The sequence below is a fragment of the Tiliqua scincoides genome, chromosome 6 (genome assembly GCF_035046505.1).
Source record: "Tiliqua scincoides isolate rTilSci1 chromosome 6, rTilSci1.hap2, whole genome shotgun sequence".
Lineage (NCBI taxonomy): Eukaryota > Metazoa > Chordata > Lepidosauria > Squamata > Scincidae > Tiliqua > Tiliqua scincoides.
This window is the reverse complement of record NC_089826.1, coordinates 41,322,456-41,340,389: the sequence shown is the minus strand read 5'-3', so window position 1 is coordinate 41,340,389 and position 17,934 is coordinate 41,322,456. Positions and strand designations below refer to the sequence as shown.

Genomic DNA, 17,934 nt, shown 5'->3' with positions numbered 1-17,934 from the left:
TAAAAACTGAACACTTCTGATCATATTCACCTTTGTCCTTGATGAGGACGGTACAAGCAGAAAAATAGGAAGAAAAGGGCCATGTGCATGTGTGGGGCCTCCAGGAAAGCTAAACATCAGCCAGAGATGAGGTTTCTGACTGTACTGTGACATAATCATATAACGTAGCACAGAGGAATACACTCTTGACTCATGAAGCTGTCTGCATTGCATTTATAAGGATAGGGCAGAGAAGCTTCTCTATTGGCCTGTGAAGTTCTGCGCACATGCAGAATGAAACTATACATCCAGACCCATGCCGGAATACCTCATTTCCCAGACTGTATCACTTCAGAATACAAGGAGTGGGGGAGGAATAGTATGTTTGAACCATCCCCCACATAAAAACAATCCCTGCACAGAGAAGATTAGCATGTCAGGTAGAAGGCTAAACTGGAATTCTTTTCCTTGACATGCTGTCTTTCCAAAAGCAGGGAGGTTTTGATGCAGCGGAACATTTAAGCATGTCGTTTCACAAAAGGCTCCAATTTATCTCCCATGCTTTTTATCCTCTATGCTGGGAGAGGTTGGTTTAGAGAATAAATTGTCATCAGTATGCTGGTGACATGCAAGCTTTCTCCTTCACCTCAAATTTGAATGAGGAGATGGAGACTCTGGCCAGAACTGTAGCTGGATCAGGGCCAATAAACTGAAATTCATTGTAGGTAAGGCAGATATTTTCTTCAGAAGTTACTGTCCCTGCGTTCTTTAATTGTATGAAGAGAGCAGGGCCATACAGGCTGGTCTCTCATTCCAGGTGTCTGTGCGTTCAGCATTTGTCTCAGGCCTGGCCCAAGCCCTCCTTTCCAAGCTCCTGAAGTGGTAAGGAGAGTTGCCATCCCCAACTTCTTCCAACCTGCTACCACAGGGCTGCAGCAGTGGTAACCCTGCTACTGGAAAGGGGCAACCAGCTGGCATGTGTGTTGAGGCAGAGGCAGCTGTTGGATGTGGGTTTCCACCTGCACCAGAACATCACCTGAGATGGGCACATACCACATCTCATTGGTTCACCAGGCATGATTTGTCTACATAGGACAGTGGTGAATGTGGCAACAGTTCTCCATGCAGTCAGGAGCCCTGTCTTCAGGAGTGGTTTTTTTAGTGGGAATATGGCACAAAGGAAAGTGTTTTTCATTTAGGCCTATTTCTTAATTATGGGGCTTAATGTGCATGTATATTTTGGCCTGTAGAGAATGAAGAGACCATTCTGCTCCAGCATGGCAAAGATTGTTCAGAGCAGAATCTGTCAAAGTGACTTAAGAATGGCTCCCTCTCTTGAGACCTTTCGGCAAGGCCTGAAGACCCTTCTGTTTAAACAGGCCTTCTGAGTTCTCGGCCTTTTAACATCTTTTTAACATCTTTTGATATTTTTTACAGGCCTGATTCTTTTATGACTTGCTGCTGCTCTATGCTCTTTTTACCTATTTTTGTACTCTGCTGTTTTTTATGATGTGTTAATATGTTTTTATCTGTTTTTAAATTGTTTTTAATATGTTGTAAGCCGCCTTGAGTCCCTTCGGGGAGAAAGGCGGGGTAAAAATAAAGTTATTATTATTATTATCACTCAGAATGCCTTTCTTATCAAGGGCAAAATTTCCCTGCAGGCAGTGTGACCTCCCAACTCCTCAGAGAGGAAACTCTCTGAAGGCTCTTTTAAAGTCCTCATTAACCAGGGATATTTACATAAGTTGTAGACCCTGAAGAGCTGTGTTTGGAAAGGAAAACTGCATCTGAAGAACCCTACATATATAATTAGACAATGCTGCCACAATTTATGAATGCTGGTGTGGCTGAGAGAAAGCTCAGAATGAGTTAAAAGAAAAGGTCAAGACTTTACCAACGTGCAGTGGGGTCAAAGGATAGTTGTTTCTAGAAGGCTACAACCTTTCCCCTTATGCAGGTTTTACAATGAAGACAGAGACAAAAGTTACGCAGTATACAGCAGGTACTGTCCAAAGCATGTGACACTCACATAAAGTATGACCTGTTTTCAACCTTTTCTTGCTAAGCTCCAGAGCCAATGAATGCCAGAATGTTAGCATTCCAGAGAGTTGGTATTTTTTTTTATCCCATTAAAAATAGAAACGTAACAATGCAGTAAAATAAAATACAGGTTTGATTAGTTATCTTGTTCTATTGCAAGTGACATTTGGTGACAATTAGGCGGTGCTGTATGGCATGTCCTGTTTTCCCAGATACTTACACAGATTTAATTAACCTGTTGGTGAGCTACAGCTACTAAAGAGTGTGCCAATTTGGGATGCTTTTTTGTTGCTTATTCCTGGCATACGTCAGAGCGTTTTATTTCACGGATTTAATTTAATGTAACAGCTCTTTCCATAACAGTTATAGAAGTATGATACTCCAAAAGCATATGAATGCCAGACAGAACCAATGTAGTGGACAGACTAGTGTTGGAACCTAGAACCTGGATTCAAATGGGCCAGTCACTGAGTATCAGCCAAACCTACCCTACAGAGCTGTTGTGTTATTTCCCCTTAACCCTCCAAAAGCCTCCCACTCTGCAGTGGGTCTCCTGTGACCTGTGCCAGCTTTGTAGCTGGCACAAGTCCATGGAGAAGATAGGGGTGGTGAGGCTGTGAAAAGAGAGGCTAAGATCCGGCATGTGCCATTGCCACTGGATCCACCCCGGGCCTAGTCACTTAGTGGGCCATTATTAGTCAGCCAACATCAATAAATAAAGTTGGGTGGGTATATGGGAATATTCACTCAACAGGCTAGCTCCCCTCTTTCAAATACAGAAGCCCTGCATTGAGTCAGGCCCAGCATTCTTTAACCTTGGCCTGGCTCAGACTGGTAGCTTGCATGCACGTCTCCGAAAGCCTTCCTTTTCCTTCCCCAAGGTAACAATTCTGGGAACCTGAGGAAGGTGGTGGGGGAAATGGGGAACAAGGACTGGCAACCTGCTATAAACAACCGAATATATTTTTAGGACAGGGGAGAAGAGTCAAACTTCATCTCTATGAATGATGGGAAATGGAAATGAAATGGCTTATATTAAGAGGAGTTTAATGGTTGTTAATATGTACTCCCTTATGTAATCTGCTGATCAAAATATTTACCTTGTGGCCCCAACTTTCAGGGATTCAGGTAAGAGGATGAGTCTTTAACATAGTAGTGTGGGACAGCAACTGCTGGTTCATTTGGCAAAAGGATGTTTTCCAGTACCTTCTTGAAATCTCTCTTCCCCCCCCCCCCCCAATACAAAACCTGAAATGCAGTAGTCAGGGGAAAGGTTCATAGTCATACAGAGGTAGCATATTAATCGCAAAGCAATGTACTTTAAAGTTTATTAGATTCTGGTAGATAATCTGCCTTCAAATAGCTTTGAGATTACATCAAATATTCCAAATGACCTTCTTTCTTTTATGTATGTGTATCTAATGAAAAACATGTTAATTTGAAAGATGAGATCATTTGAAATAATGTTAAAGGGCAGCAGTTTAAAATGTATTCAGCAAACTTTCAATGAGAAGTTTAAACTAAACGCAATGACCTGGTACACTGCTTTGCTGTTATATCTCTTTACTTACTTAACTGTCAGTACCTCCAAAGCTGTGGAAAAACCTGGACTGGAGTTTTTCTGATGCAGGAGAGACTATTTTAGATCTGTTTTGTTTTCTGAAATGAGGGGGATCCTGTTTGTACATTTGTTTCGGCAAATGTATGACCATAATATCTTGATCTTTGCAGGATCCACCTTTTCAAGAAACCAAGTTTATTCTGGAGCAAAAAACTCTGAGTGTGTGTGTGTGTGTGTGTGTGTGTGTTCCTAGCTAGATGGGGTGAGGGCAAAGGGTCAAAGCCCCCCTCTTCCCCACTGTGATCCCAATCTGGATAAATCTTTACAATCCCCCCCCCATGTGCTTATTCACATTAGCAGCCCAATCCTATCCTTTCCCCTGCCATAGCATGCAGCTGTACTGAAACAGGCTGCCCTGTATGCTATGCTGGGGGAGGCATAGGATTGGGTTTTTAGTTTTGATGATGTTATGAAGTTACCTGATTCGATGAGTGGAACCTACCTAGGTATTCCAGACAGAGAAGATTGTTTTTGAATCCACAAACACAAGTGGCTGGTGGATAATGGAGTTTCAAACAAAGAAGAGGCTGCTTGCAGAGGGATGCCCCAGCAGCTTTTTAGGCTGCTGAAACTGCACAGGAACTGGGGGGGGGGGGGGAGGAGGTTGAAGTGACAAAAAATAAGGAAAAATAGGCTCCAATAAAGGGAAAAAAAACAGGGAGCCCACACCCCTGGATCTTGGTAAGAAGGTCAACATGCTTGAAGTGGTGCTGGAAAAAGATCAACAAGGCTAAATTGTTTGCAAGGCAATCAAATGCTTTTTTAAAATAATAAATGTTTTGATGCAGCATATGTATAAATGTAATACAGGCATTCCCCAATATCCGGTGGCTGGTTCTGTTCTGGAACCCATCCCCCGATACCTGAATCTGTGGATACCAGAGATGCCCCCCCATCTTCCGGAGGTGGGGGGAGCATAGCTCAACTCGCCTCTGGAAGACCTTCTGAGCCCTGCAGAGGCCACGTGCATCTGCCTGCAGCCTCTGCAGGACTCACAATGGCTGTTTAGGCAGAAACAAAATCCTTTTTGGTTTTTTGTAAAGCCTTGGAAGGCCACCCTTGTTCTACCCTCCCCCGTTCCAGAGTCACCTGGAGCAGGTCCTACCTGTTTCATGAGGTGCTACTCTAGATCTGGCACCAGCAGGACAGTTCAAGCCTTCCTGCTAGCACAGCTTACTCACAGGGTGTGGCAAATGTGCTTTATGGCTTGTTTGCGACACCCTAGGGTGGCACCAAAAATCTCTTTCATACCCAGTCTTCTGCCTTTTATGCTCTAGTTTTTACTGCATTTGTTGAAGTGGAAATACACAATGGAGAAAAATTAATATAAAAAGAATAAGATACAGAAGGGCCCTGGAGGACAGTTGATACTATCCTTGCTATTGATGCACAGCCCAGTCCTAAGCTGGCAGGCACCCAGAGCAGCAGCAGCACTGAAATGAATACCCTTGCATCCTGTGGGTGCTGTGGCAGCTGCAGAAGTCTCCTCATGGGAAGGGGACATTTGTCTCCTTCTCCTGGGTAAGGGTGCAGGCTCCGCTATGAATCTCCTCCAGTCTGTGCCAGTTATTTTACCAGTGCAGACTGGAGGAGCTCCGTGTGGGGTTGAAAAAGCCAACACAGAGCATAGGATCTGGCGGAGCAGGGCTCCACTGGTCCCACCCCCTCACGTTCTGGTTTCTATCCCCACCTGGGAATGCCCCCTCCCCACCCTGACAAACCTTACCACTGTCCAGAGTTCTTCCCTTGCTCCGGGCAGCATCTGTCCAGTGCTGGGCTCAGTGCTGACTGGTGCTGACTGGTGCTGGGCCAGCGCCTGTGGTCCCTACATGGGGGATGCCATAAACATGCTTTACATGTTTACAGCATGTTTATGACACCCAGAGCTGATGGTACACTTGTACTGCCAGCGCTGAAGAGTTCAGAATTGGGATCTTAAACCACTTGTTTCAGCTAACTATTTCTTACCTTTTAAGTATCTATTTCGGCTGTCTAAGGGTATGTTTATGTACAGCAAATAGGAGCAATTAACATGATTAATACATGCTTCAGCCTGTTGAGGGTTTTTGAAGAGTCCGTACACCATGACCTGCTACTTCTTTTTTCGAGTTGGCAAAGGTGAAAGTGAATGTGGAAAATCTATTTATTATAAAAAAAAGATCTCCACCCCCCCCCCCCAAAAGTTGGGAAACTTGATGCGTCAAATCCTTTTTGTCATGAGAGATTATGAGATAAAATTCTGGATCTAAGGTACGATACCTAGAAATTAAAATGCTTTAGCCTTCTGCCCATCATTCTGTTTCAATTGCTTGCTTTTATTTTAGCCTTGGAATGTTATCAGTAGAGGTGGTTGTTTCCAGTAAGAAAGGATTGTAGCATAAGGGCGCACTTTCCAGGACCGACGTAAGGGCAGTGCAGCTCTGAGGTAAGAGAAAAACATTCCCTTACTTTGAGGAGGCCACCGTGAGTGCCCCCCAACTCCAGGATGCAGCACATGTCCGATTGACACAGCTATGTCAGTGCTTGAAATGTGGTTAGGATATGGGCCTAAGTCTTACTGAACACAATGAGCTTACTTCTGAGTAAAATAAATAACACTGCTTTCAAACAGCTCTAGTTATCAGGTGTTCATAGGAGTCATAACAGTAATATGTTATTCACAGAATATATGAAGAACATAAAGAAATATGTTAGTTACAGTATTCTTAATATGACTTACGTTTGATCATGAACTTGTTGTAAACAAGTAAACCGCTTACTGAAACTGCAATCCTATGCACACTTACTTGGAAGTAAGCCCCAATGAACACAATAGGACTTACTTTTGAGTAGATATGCGTAGGATTGTGCATTGAAGTGGAGAGGTTAGGCTGGTGTGAGATGTAATCTGTGCAGCCTGTAACTGTATCTATTTGGACATAATAGAAGGTCAAAACACATTCTACATGATCCTAACACATTTGCATTTTTACATGGTACAATCAGATTTTGGGTTAAAGCAGGGGTGCCCAAATCCCGGCCCTGGGGCCCCCGACACAGTGTCAGAGAGATGATGTGGCCCTCCTGCCAAAAACTTTGGACACCCCTGGGTTAAAGTACTGAAAGATCCTGCACACTTTCTTATTCTCTACTCAAAACAAGCAATGTGAATGTTTCTCAGTATATGTTTTTGTCTGCCAGAAAAGGAAATACTTACAGGAAGCCTGGGACAAGGCAGGAATGGAGCAAAAGGGAGAACCTGGGCAAAACAGGAAGGAAATAATAAGGTTCTATTTTCATAGGCAAATGTATCAGAAACAGGGGTGCCCAAACCCCGGCCCTTTACTTTAGAACAGGGGTGCCCAAACCCTGGCCCGCGGGCCACTTGCAGCCTGCTACGGGTCCCCATCCGGCCCCCAGGGGGTCCCCCCATCTCCTGTGGGCACTCAGCCCTCATCCCAGCCCACGCTGGCCTGCCGCGCAAGCTCCGCACCTTGCTTTCCCTCGCTGCCGCTGAGCTCGGGGCAGCGAAGGAAGGACAAGCCCAGCGTGTGCGCAGGGCCTTTTATAGTGGGAAGGTAACATGAGACTTGCAAGTCTCGCTTTACTTCCCACTATAAAAGATCCTGTGCGCTTGCCGGCTGGTCTCTCCCTGCCTTGCCCATGTGCTGGGCTCTCCTCCCCTCCCACAACCTGAGCCAGGGGAGTGCAGGAGAGAGAGAGAGATCCCGTGTGAGGGAAAGGAGCGCAGCCCAGCCCAGTCCAGTGGTTAGCACATGCCTCGACTGGCCAGGCAGGCAGGCAGCAGCAGCAGCACATGCCGCCCTAGCTAGCAAGGAAGGGCGGTAAGGTGGGCAGGCAGGCAGGCAGACAGGTAGGCATGCAGCTGGGTGAGCAGGCAGGCAGCCAAGTGGGCGAGCAGGCAGCCAGGCAGGAGCACATACCGCCCAAGCAAACGAGAGAGGGAAGGAGAGAGGGCAAGGGGTCAGGCGAGCAGGCGGGTGTATGTGTGTGAAAGTGTGGAAGATCCCCCCCTTTGTGTGTATGAATGAGATCATAAACTGGCTTGAAGCTCTCCCCCCTCCCCTTATTAGGGTGAATGGAATCATAAGCTGGCTTGAAGATCCCCCCCCCCTTATTAGGGTGAATGGAATCATAAACTGGCTTAAAGATCTCCCTCCCCCCCCCATTAGTTTGAATGGAATCATAAACTGGCTTGAATTCATTCATTCATTTTCCGTCTCTCATATATTCCTTTATGTAAACTTATTCAGATTTGAAATGTAAATTAATGCTTTTTTTTCTGACACAAAGTGTCAGAGAGATGATGTGGCCCTCCTGCCAAAAACTTTGAACACCCCTGCTTTATAAGTTAAAGTTAATGGCAGGGAGGGAACAATGTTATGTGGGCAGAGCCATATTGTAAAGAAAGCTTGTATATTGCATTGAAATGTTAACACTGGCTTCATCTTCTGCCAGTATTCTTTCATTTTCACTCATGTGGTACACAGTATTAGCATGGAATATACTGGTTGATAATGGTGAACAGATTTTCAGCTATTTCACTGGGTGGGGCTACTTTAGACATTGCAATCAATGGCAGAGGTGAGGGAGCTGTAAGGCTGTAAATGCTGCAATTTGTAGAGAATTTGTTGGAAAACTATGGACACTTCTGTTTGGGCAATCTAAACAAAAATTCATGACAAAAATTAAGAAGTGGTACCACTTTATTTTTCTGACTGGTACTTGCCAAGTTGGGAAAGAAAGAGAGAAAGAAAGAAAGGCAGCTCCTTCATGTGTTGGGCTGGGGAAGATGGAAAACGTGAAGGATATCCTGTACCTGCATAAGCTTCACCAGCCTGCCACCCACCCAACCATTTCACCATGCGCTCCACTCCTCTTTTCACTTGCTAAAAGAGAAGAGAAGCAATGACTCACCTCTTCCTCCAGTGTCACTGTCATGAGCGAGCAAGCTATAACAATGGCAGGCACAGAGGAGAAGGCAGAGGGCTGCTGTGACTTTATTGTGATCAGAACAGAATTAAGACAGTGCACCATCTACAGGTTGGGTGCTCACCTTACCCTCTCTCTGGGTTGGGTTCAGTTCAGCTGAACACCTGGGCCACTTCTTTGTCCCTCTTCTTGCTCCAGACAGGGTATAGAGAGGAGAGAAGGTATGACACTCCACAGACGCTATAAAGCCAGTGGTTCCCAAACTTTTTTAACTGGCAGCTCCATTAACCTACTGAGCCATTGGCTGCAGCTCCCCATTAAGGCTACAATCCTATACATTGTATAGGGTGATGGGTTTTTGCAAGGAATCTGTCGCTCCCCAGGCTGGTTTCCATTGCTCCCCTAGGAGGCACAGCTCACAGTTTGGGAACCACTGTTATAGGCCATTGCCCCTCTCTATATACTTCCTTTTCAGTCTACTTCCTTGGTTTTTCAAATCAGGAGATGGGTAGGAAGACCAAGAAAGACGCAGGAGGTGTGTGGTACCAATGGGGGAAAGAAGGAATGGTATGGTGCATGATGGTGGAAGTTGTGGGTGAGTGTGTGCAGAGTTAGGAAGTGTACAATGGTGGGGGAGCTGAATTTGGCATTTCCTTAGGCACCTGCTTGACTTGTGCTAGCAAACCATAGGGAAGCATTAAAAAATGTGATCTCCCTCCACCTACAGTCTGAAGTGATCAAATCCATTCTACCCTCATATTCCTACTTCTTGCTGCATGTGTAGTTGTATAGAATTAGTCTCAGTCCCTTAGTTGTATAGAATTGTCTCAGGGTGTCAAAATCTCAATTGAACAGAAAAAAAAGGAAGGCAGAGAGTTATTACAGGTTTCGGTCTCCCCAGGTCATGTCCGTGTATGTGAGTCAGAAGTGTTAGCAGAGTAGAGGATTAAGCCGTTCATGGAGCAGAAACAGAAATAGATAGAATGTTTTGAAAGAAAGGCTGAGCAACGAAGGTCATCTTGACTTTTGCACCTAAATTTGGAGTCCAGTGCCGGAACTCTAGAGGTCAGGCATCTGAGGAACACATTTGTTCTCTCTGTTATCTGAGATTTTCATAGATAAAGACACCCAGTACATACTTCAGAAGAGCCAAGTTCATTCTTAATGCACAGCATTTGGAGGGTGGGGTTGCCCTTCATGCTTAGTAGAGTCAAGGGGAAAAGAATGATAGGGAGAGAAAAACTTCATTACATTATTTCTAACTTGAGAACTCAAAAGCGTGTTTAAATTTGAAATAAAATAGCTTGTAAATATTGTCAGTGTTTTTTGCCAAGCTTTAAGGTCAAAGATTGTCATAAGAAAAGACAGATAGAATGCCAGATTCTCTCTACTAGTGGCAGCTGTGGCACACACACATTGCTCTCTGTGTGTGTGTGTGTGTGTGTGTGTGTGTGTGAATAAGGCAGCTGAATAGATCAGTTCGCTGTCCTTTGCTTGCTTGAGAACAGGTGATCAGCTGTGAGGCAGCATGTTTATACCAGGGCTTGAAGCAATAGCAAGAGATACTTTTGGTGTTACCAGTTGACTCAAGAGATCTCTTCCTTTTCTCCTCCTGGAGCAATACAAAGTTACAGCAGAAAATAAAATGGGCAGTGGGAAGGACATCTCATTCATCCAGAAATTAGTTTAACTCAGGACCCAATCCTGTCCAACTTTCCAGCACCAATGCAGCCACAATACAAACCTGAGGTAAGGGAACAAATGTTCCCTTGTCTTGAGGAGGTCTTCATGACTGCTCCATCACTGTAGGATGGAACACATGCCCCGTTGGCACAGCTGCATCAGTGCTGGAAAGTTGGATAGGATTGAGGTCTCAGTGGCATAGCAATCGAGGGGCAGCCCTCCCTGGGTACCAGGTCAGAAGGGGTACCACATGAGGCCCAGCCAAGTTGATGGCAGTGGGCACACTTCCTCAGTGCCCTTCCTCAGAGAAGTTCTGTACGGTTGCTTCTTAAAAAGTGACTCAGAGCAGCAACTCGGAGCATATTGGAGCTTCTTCACCAAACCCAAAAGTGATGTCATGTCACATGACATCATGACATCATTGCCCTTGGCACTGTGGCCCCTTGAGATACCACAGGTTTAACTCCCTTCTGATACTTCCACTATAAACAATCATTTACACTAATGAATATGCTGTTCCTCAAATTACACCTTATCCAGAAGTCCTGTGCTTCTCAGATTTGGGTGTTTGAGGAACTCAGGCAATTGGAGAACAAACACTAAGGCCCCAGTGGTGGAAGGGATACTCTGATTTTCATTGATTGATATTTTAGTTCAGAAAATTTGCGCATACCAATTCTGGTTGTTGAGTGAAAAGCACAACAAAAAATTAACTCTGTTCCCCTTCTAGCTATCAAAATTATGACTGAAAAGCTGACAGTTTGGCATGTACGTACATGTTGGTTGCACAACATCTAATTAGCTTGGTAGTATTTCAGGACAAGGCACAGCAGTTCTCTCCATTTTGCTTAGAAAGTTGAGATTCCCTAGCAGCTAATTATACTGTGTCATTCCTCCTATCACAACAGCTAGCATGCTCTCCTTCCTTCTGTTGCCAGTTTTGTTTTCTGGTGTAACTTCTTATAGGGGAGAAAAAGAGGAGGACTCTTGGGCCAACTGGTGATACAAAAAGTATCTCTTGCTACTGCTTGAGATAAACTGGCTGCCATACAGCCAATCACCTGTTATCAAGCAAGTAAAAGACAGCGAATGAATCCATTAGCATTTGACCTCTTCTAGTCAGCCTTAAAACCAGGTCATAACATTGTAAAGCATTGGCAACATGGATGGACAACTTCATGGCACACAGCAACACGAAGGTGCTATTTCATCTGTCAGCTGCTTTTGACTTAACAAAGTACAAGTGACTCCAAGCTAAAATAATTAGTTTCCCTTCATTTCTAAAAAATGTCATGACAGGCAGTTCCTTTTCCGGTGAACCTCTGACATTTAAATTTCTGCCAGGAAAATGCCCACCACCATTGTTGCTTCACAATTTTGTTGAATTCTTTTCTAGAATAATCAAGGGCCATCATGACCAAGGAGATCAATCAAACCCCAAACTCCTTCAGAAAATTTTTCTTTGCTTCACTAAACCAGACCTGAATTTAAGGTTACCAAGAGTCTGAACCTGACGGGCTTGCGTCAGCCCATCGCTAGTGCGCACTGTCGCAAATGTGCTTTGCTTGCATGCCTGCAACAGTCTCTGCTGGTCCAGCACTGGAGTAAGCTCAGTACAAGCCCATGCTGAGCCAGAGCTGGCCAGTGGACAGGGGACCACCACCTGAAACTCTGAGTGCTGGGTGGCAGGAAACTAAGTCTGGGCGGGGGGGGGAGGCATTCCAGGCAGGGGGAGGGCAGGGAAAGGTGTGGCAGGGTGCGAGAGTGGGGCAGGAGAGGAAGGGACAGCTGAATGCCAGATCCATAGCCCCATGTTGGGCCTCCTGGTCCGACATGGGGCTGCTTTACTCTGCGCTGGCTAAATAGCCTATGCAGAGTTGAGTAGCCCCATTGTGGGGCTTAGTACCTTACCTGGGGGAAGGGGATGAATGTCTCCCCTCAGGAGCTATCGGCAACTGCCCAGAGTCCATAGGATGCACTTCAAAATAACTGGTTCAATCAGGCACTCAGCTTTCAATTTTTTGACTAATTTTCATTTTTTATCCTGTTTGTAAAGACCTTTTTTCAAAAATACAAAAATGTTTTCTCAAGTTACTTACAGCCCAGTCCTACCTAACTCCCTGCACAATGATGCAGCAGTGTCTGTGTGACGTTCATTGCATCCCACAAGGGAGTTTTAGCCTCCAGAGGCCTCCTTGGGTTAAGGGATGTTCCCTTCCCCTGAAGTAAGCCCCTGCTCCCCCCATGGGACACTCAGATCGAGTGATATTGGTGGCGCAAGCCCAAGTGGACCAATGAAGCAGCTTGGGCCTGATAAGAGGGTTATGATTTGGCGGATGCTGCTGCCACTAAACTCACCTCCTTCCTTGGTCTATCTGCCCTCCTCCCTGCCCCATCCTGCCCACGCACCACCCCATTCCACCCCTTCCCCCTCCCTCCAGCTCTTTACACAGTCTCACCTGCGGTGGTCGACATCCTTGGTCCGTTGCTGTGACGAGCTGGCTGCTAGCCACTTCCGGCAGTGGCCAGCTTGTGTGCTCCAGATGGAAAGTGCATAAATGGGGGATAGAATTGGGCCATTAGTTATATTAATTTGATAGTGTTGTATTGCAAATGTAATAAATACTGTCCAAAGAAAGTTGGGCTGGCTAAACTTTTGGTTTTCTTAGATATACTATATCTGTGGTTTCAAACTCTCAGGGAGTTTGAGGACCGAAGTAAGTCCTTGCAGGGAAGGGGAGGGAGGCAGCAGGGGGAAGGCAGCATTCCAAAAGTGAAAGTGGAGCGATTGTGCACCTCTGCAAAATCAGAAGTGGAGCTCGATTGATCCGCTTTTACTTTTAGAAGGCTGGGGAGTCCTGCAGATGCTCGTGCAGGGCTCCCCACACCCCTAACAGGCTGCTGCAGGGACTGGTGAGTGCATACCAGTCCCTGAAGCCCCCCTTGCTGCCTTTCCCTGCTCCCACCCCTTAAGGAAGTAAAGACCAAGGCTGTCAGGCTGGGGCATCGTGACACCCCAGTTTGAATAGCTCTGCACTATATGATTCTGTATGAGTTTTTCTCATTCTCTCTGGTATTTTTGGTGTTGATAATTGTGCTTTTTTAAAAACTATTGGATTTTGAACTATTCTGAGAATTGTAAAAATGACATTTGGTCATTTTTGCCGCAGCCGCAGCCCAATCAACTGTAACTCCCCATGCAGCAAGTTAGCAGCACCAGTATGGTGTCCTCCTCATCCTGTGGAAGGTTTCAACTTCCACAGGGCTCCCTAGGGCAAGGGAACGTTTGTTCCCTTCTCCTAGGGTAAGTCCCACAGCTCCCATAGGTCAACTTAGATCTATGTCAGCGATATCACTGGTACAAGTACACATGGACCCCTGAAGGTGGATCAAGGAAGGAAGGAGGCTTGGATTCAGTGGACACCACTGCCGCCAAGCCCACTCCTTTCCAGTTCCAACCTACCCTCCTCCCTGCCCCCACTGCCTCCCTGTTCCACCCGCTCCCACCTCTCTCCCTCCCTTTGTGTGGTCTTACTTTGGGTAGTGAGCATCTGGAGTCCACTATTGCACAAAGCCAGCCAGCCACCATTTCAAGTGGCGGCCAGCCTGTATACTCCAGCATGTTACACTTTGCAACTGCCAGAAACACTTGGCACAGCAGTTCCCAAAGTCCTCCGTAGGACCACTTGTCTTTCGAGGGGTTGCAGCAACAAGATCCCCAGGATCACGCTGCTGCCAGCGAAAGAAGGGGGGGGTTCTGGCTTACCTGAAGCTGCTGGCCTTCAGGGAGTGTGGGGAACCCCTCGGACACCTCTGCAAGGCAACTCAAGCCTCAAAATGAATAAAAATTGTGATCGGAAGCCACTTCCACTTTTCGATCATGAAACCTGAAGTGGCTTCCGATTGCAGTTTTCCTTCATTTTGAGGCTTGGGTCTGTGGAGGTGTAAGCCAGAAACACCTCCCTTTCCCTGGCAGCAGCAAGATCCTGGGGGTTACTTTGCTGCAATCTCCCTGCCCCCACTCCTTAAGGAGCCAGAGCTGAGTGTTTCCCTGACTGGTGGGTCACGACTGGCCTAGCATGTTCCAGTAGCACTATCCACAATTTGGCTTGGGGTGTAAGTCTTATCAAAGACGATTAGCTGTTCACTTAAGTTTCATTGATTTTATTGAGATATAAGTACAGTCCACTTTCTCTGGACATCCTCCAATGTTGATGAAAATATTGCCATAAGAAGGGGTAATAGCGATGAATTTATACTGACTTCTTTGTGTTGTCAGACTCGCTCTAGACTGTTGGTGCCAAGTAATAAACCCTGTAATAGGATAGGGCTGAGCTGCCTACTGAACTGTTTGCCCTTCAGAACCAGCCTTGGCAGCTAAAATTGACAAAGCTCACATATATACCCAAAGTCGCTAATGAGAATCATTATCAGCAGTAGACCCAAAGCTCTGGAGTGTCTCAGAAATAATCAGGCGCAAGCTTCAGACCCGGTGTCACCTCTCACCTTTCAGTGACATTGTATTTGTACTGTGCCTAGAAGAATGGAGCATTTCCATCTAGACACTGTTGCCGAGTAAACATTGCAATACAAAACGAATAATACATATGCATCTCCTACCACCCCAAGAGATTCCACCCTGAAGAACGTCTTGGTACAAAGCCGTAAACAATAATAAGCTATATATCAGGGATAAAAGAGGGTTCAGAAGAATCTGCCAGACTTATTTAGAAGACTGCAGAGTGTGGGAGCACTTTTTTTGGGTTACTTCTAGCTTATTCTCTCCACCCTCCACCCTTATTTCCTCCACCCTCCTCAGCAACTTTAAATGTTGATGATTTGTTTTAATTGAGAACCTTTTATGGGAATCTTAAAGCCAATCCTAGTTAAGTTTTATAAAGCTGTGTTGTGAACAGGCTCCCCGCCTGACAAATTTTATGTGTATCATGGTCAAGTTTCCTTGAAGTGCAACCTTTGACATCCCTTTGATGTGGAGGAGAGCTCATACTTCAAAAGGAAATGGTCACTTCACCCGCTCTCCAAACCTCATAGCATTTTCAGCAGCATCGGGGTCCAAGAAATGTAGCGGGAGCATAGAAGCTGTGGTGTCAGGCTGCCGGGTCTTTTTCTTGATTGAAAAAGAACAGAGTTTTAAAATGCTGAGTGGAATCACAGAAAAGAGATGAGGAACAATGGCTAGTGAAAGTCAAGTAAGACTGTTTATAATTGAACCACACACACACAAAACTTTTATTAAATGCATTTATTAAATGCGAGTCCTACCGCCAGGCTACCACCTGTGCTAACGCAGCGTTGGCCAGTGCTGAGCTAGCGCTGGGCTAGCATTGGGTTAGTGCCGGGCGGGCGCCTGGCCTCCGCTGCTCGGCAGTCTTAAGACCGCCGAGCCACAGCACGGTAAGCGAGGGTGGGAAGGGTGGCAGGGAGGAGGCGTTCCGGGGAGGGGGGAGGCAGACGGAGAGCAGAGAGAGGGTGGGGAGGAGGTGTGCCAGGGAGGCAGGGGCAGAGAGAGGGTGGGTGGAAGGCGTGCCGGGGGAGGGAGCGGGGAGGCAGAGAGGTGGGTCTGTTGGAGCTCTGCTCCACTGGATCCTGTCCATTCATGTAGGGCTTGGCACCCTACCTGAACAGCTTTACCTTACCGCTGACTTTTTGGTCGGTGGTAAAATGAGTAGCCCCATTGCAGGGCTGCTTCCTTACCCAGGAAAAGGAGATGAAAGTCCCCTTCTCCTGAGGCGCCACCCGTGGCAGGCTGAGGCACACAGGATGTGGCGTCAGCCGTTCTCGGCGCCACTACAGCTGCACGCCCTGGGCAACTCAGGATTGGGCTGCTAACCTACCCACATGATGTTATTGCCCAAAGAGGGTCTATTTCATGTCCCACTGCCATCTGAGGTATGGCAACTGCGCATATGGAATAGGGCCTTCCGACCAGTGGTGCCCACAAGAATACCTTGACCGCAGGATACCCAGTTAATCCCCTCCCCCTCCATTCCATGAAAACAGCATTGTTCAGGCATACCTGTGGCAAGGCTAACTTCTGAGAATACGGCCCACTTTTAACTCCCTGCTTGCTTATGCATTTATAGCTGATACTTCCAGTTTGATGCTTGTTTTATTGTTATTTTTAAAGTTGTTTCATTATGATTTATGTTTTTTATGAGTGTTTTTATTTACTTTGGGTTTTTATTATGGGGCAGAAAGTGAGGTTGGCAATATGTGATTGATTGATTGATTAATCTTTAACTATCCATCAAATAGTTTGTCCAGGATAATATCCCTTTTTAACACAAATAATCCATATGGCAGTTTCTGCATCAAAAATATTTCTTCATTTAGAGCCATGTATTCCCCTACTCCCCTACTTCCTTTTTTGTCATGTTTACTAAAAACTTCAACCATCTGTTTTTACAGTAGATATTTTTGTGGTGTATTTTAATATAGTCCTCATGTCAAAAGAAATGAAATATTGAAGAGTTGCCATTTGTTGTTGCTCTTTATATGAAATTGGAACTAGAGGTGTTTGTTTCTGGTGAGTAAGATAGGGTTATAGCCAGGGAGCCCAATCCTGAGCTGTCCAGTGCACGGGGTTGCCACATTGCCAAAATGGCTGCCACAGCATCCTATGGGTGTTTGGGCAGTCGCCAGTGGCTTCCGACACCTCCTCGGGGAAAGGGGACATTTGTCCCCCTGAGTAAGGAAAGCAGCCCTGCAATGGGACTGCTCAACTCTGCACTGGCTATTTAACCAACACGCAGTAAAGGAGTCCTGTATCAGGCCGGGAGGCCTACGTGGGGCTCTGGATTCCACCCCCCCCCGCACAGCTCCCTCTCCCCTCCACACTCTCCCCCTACCTTCCCCCACCCCGGAACACTGTCCCCCACCTTCCCCCACGCCCCCACTCACCTCTCCACCACCCAACACTCCATGCGAGTGCTGGTCAGTGGTCCGCTGCCCTCCAACTGGCACTGGCCCAGTGCAGGCTCATGTTGAGCCCAGTGCAGGCTCCAGTGCTGGGCTGGCATTAACAGTCACAGGTGCGCCTTACGGCATGTTTGCAGCAGTGCACACTGGCAGTGAGCCAGCGTGCATTCTTCAGGATTGGGCCCTAGGTCAGTGTTTCTGAAAATGTGGAATGGGACAAGCCAATATCAGGTGGGTCCTCACTCATTTGAATGTGTATTTATTTTAAATATATTAGACTGAATGCTACCTTGGTATGTGACTACATTTGGAGAAATGTTTCAGATCTGTACTTTCAACAGACTACTATGTATATGCTTTTAACAATGACAGTCAATGGGATAGGATTGAGGTAAATTTGGAAAGGAGTGCAGGAACTTTTTTCTCCACACATTCCAAATATATCAGCCACTGCTTGTGAGGGTTAGGAGGATTTTCTTTTTGTTTAAATATATTTTTATACTTATGGTAAACGTTTAATTTGTTTACATGATTAATTGATTTGATTTTGTTGTATAGGGAGTGTTAAAAATTTTCCTACTTGATGATGTCACTTCTGGGCATGACATCACTTCTAGTGGGTCCCAACAGATTGTCATTCTACAAAGTGGGTCCTGGTGCTAAAAAGTTTGATAACCACTGGTTTAAGTCTTTTCCTGACACAGTGGGCTTACTTCTGAGATTAAAAAAAACAACCA

The 17,934-nt window shown here is 46.0% G+C and overlaps 1 protein-coding gene across 2 annotated transcripts in view; it reads left to right on the top strand.

Moving 5' to 3' along the window:
* Positions 1 to 17,934, top strand: part of ZNF827 (zinc finger protein 827) — a 153,081-nt gene that overhangs the window by 78,314 nt on the left and 56,833 nt on the right. The gene's annotated exons all lie outside the window — the stretch shown is intronic.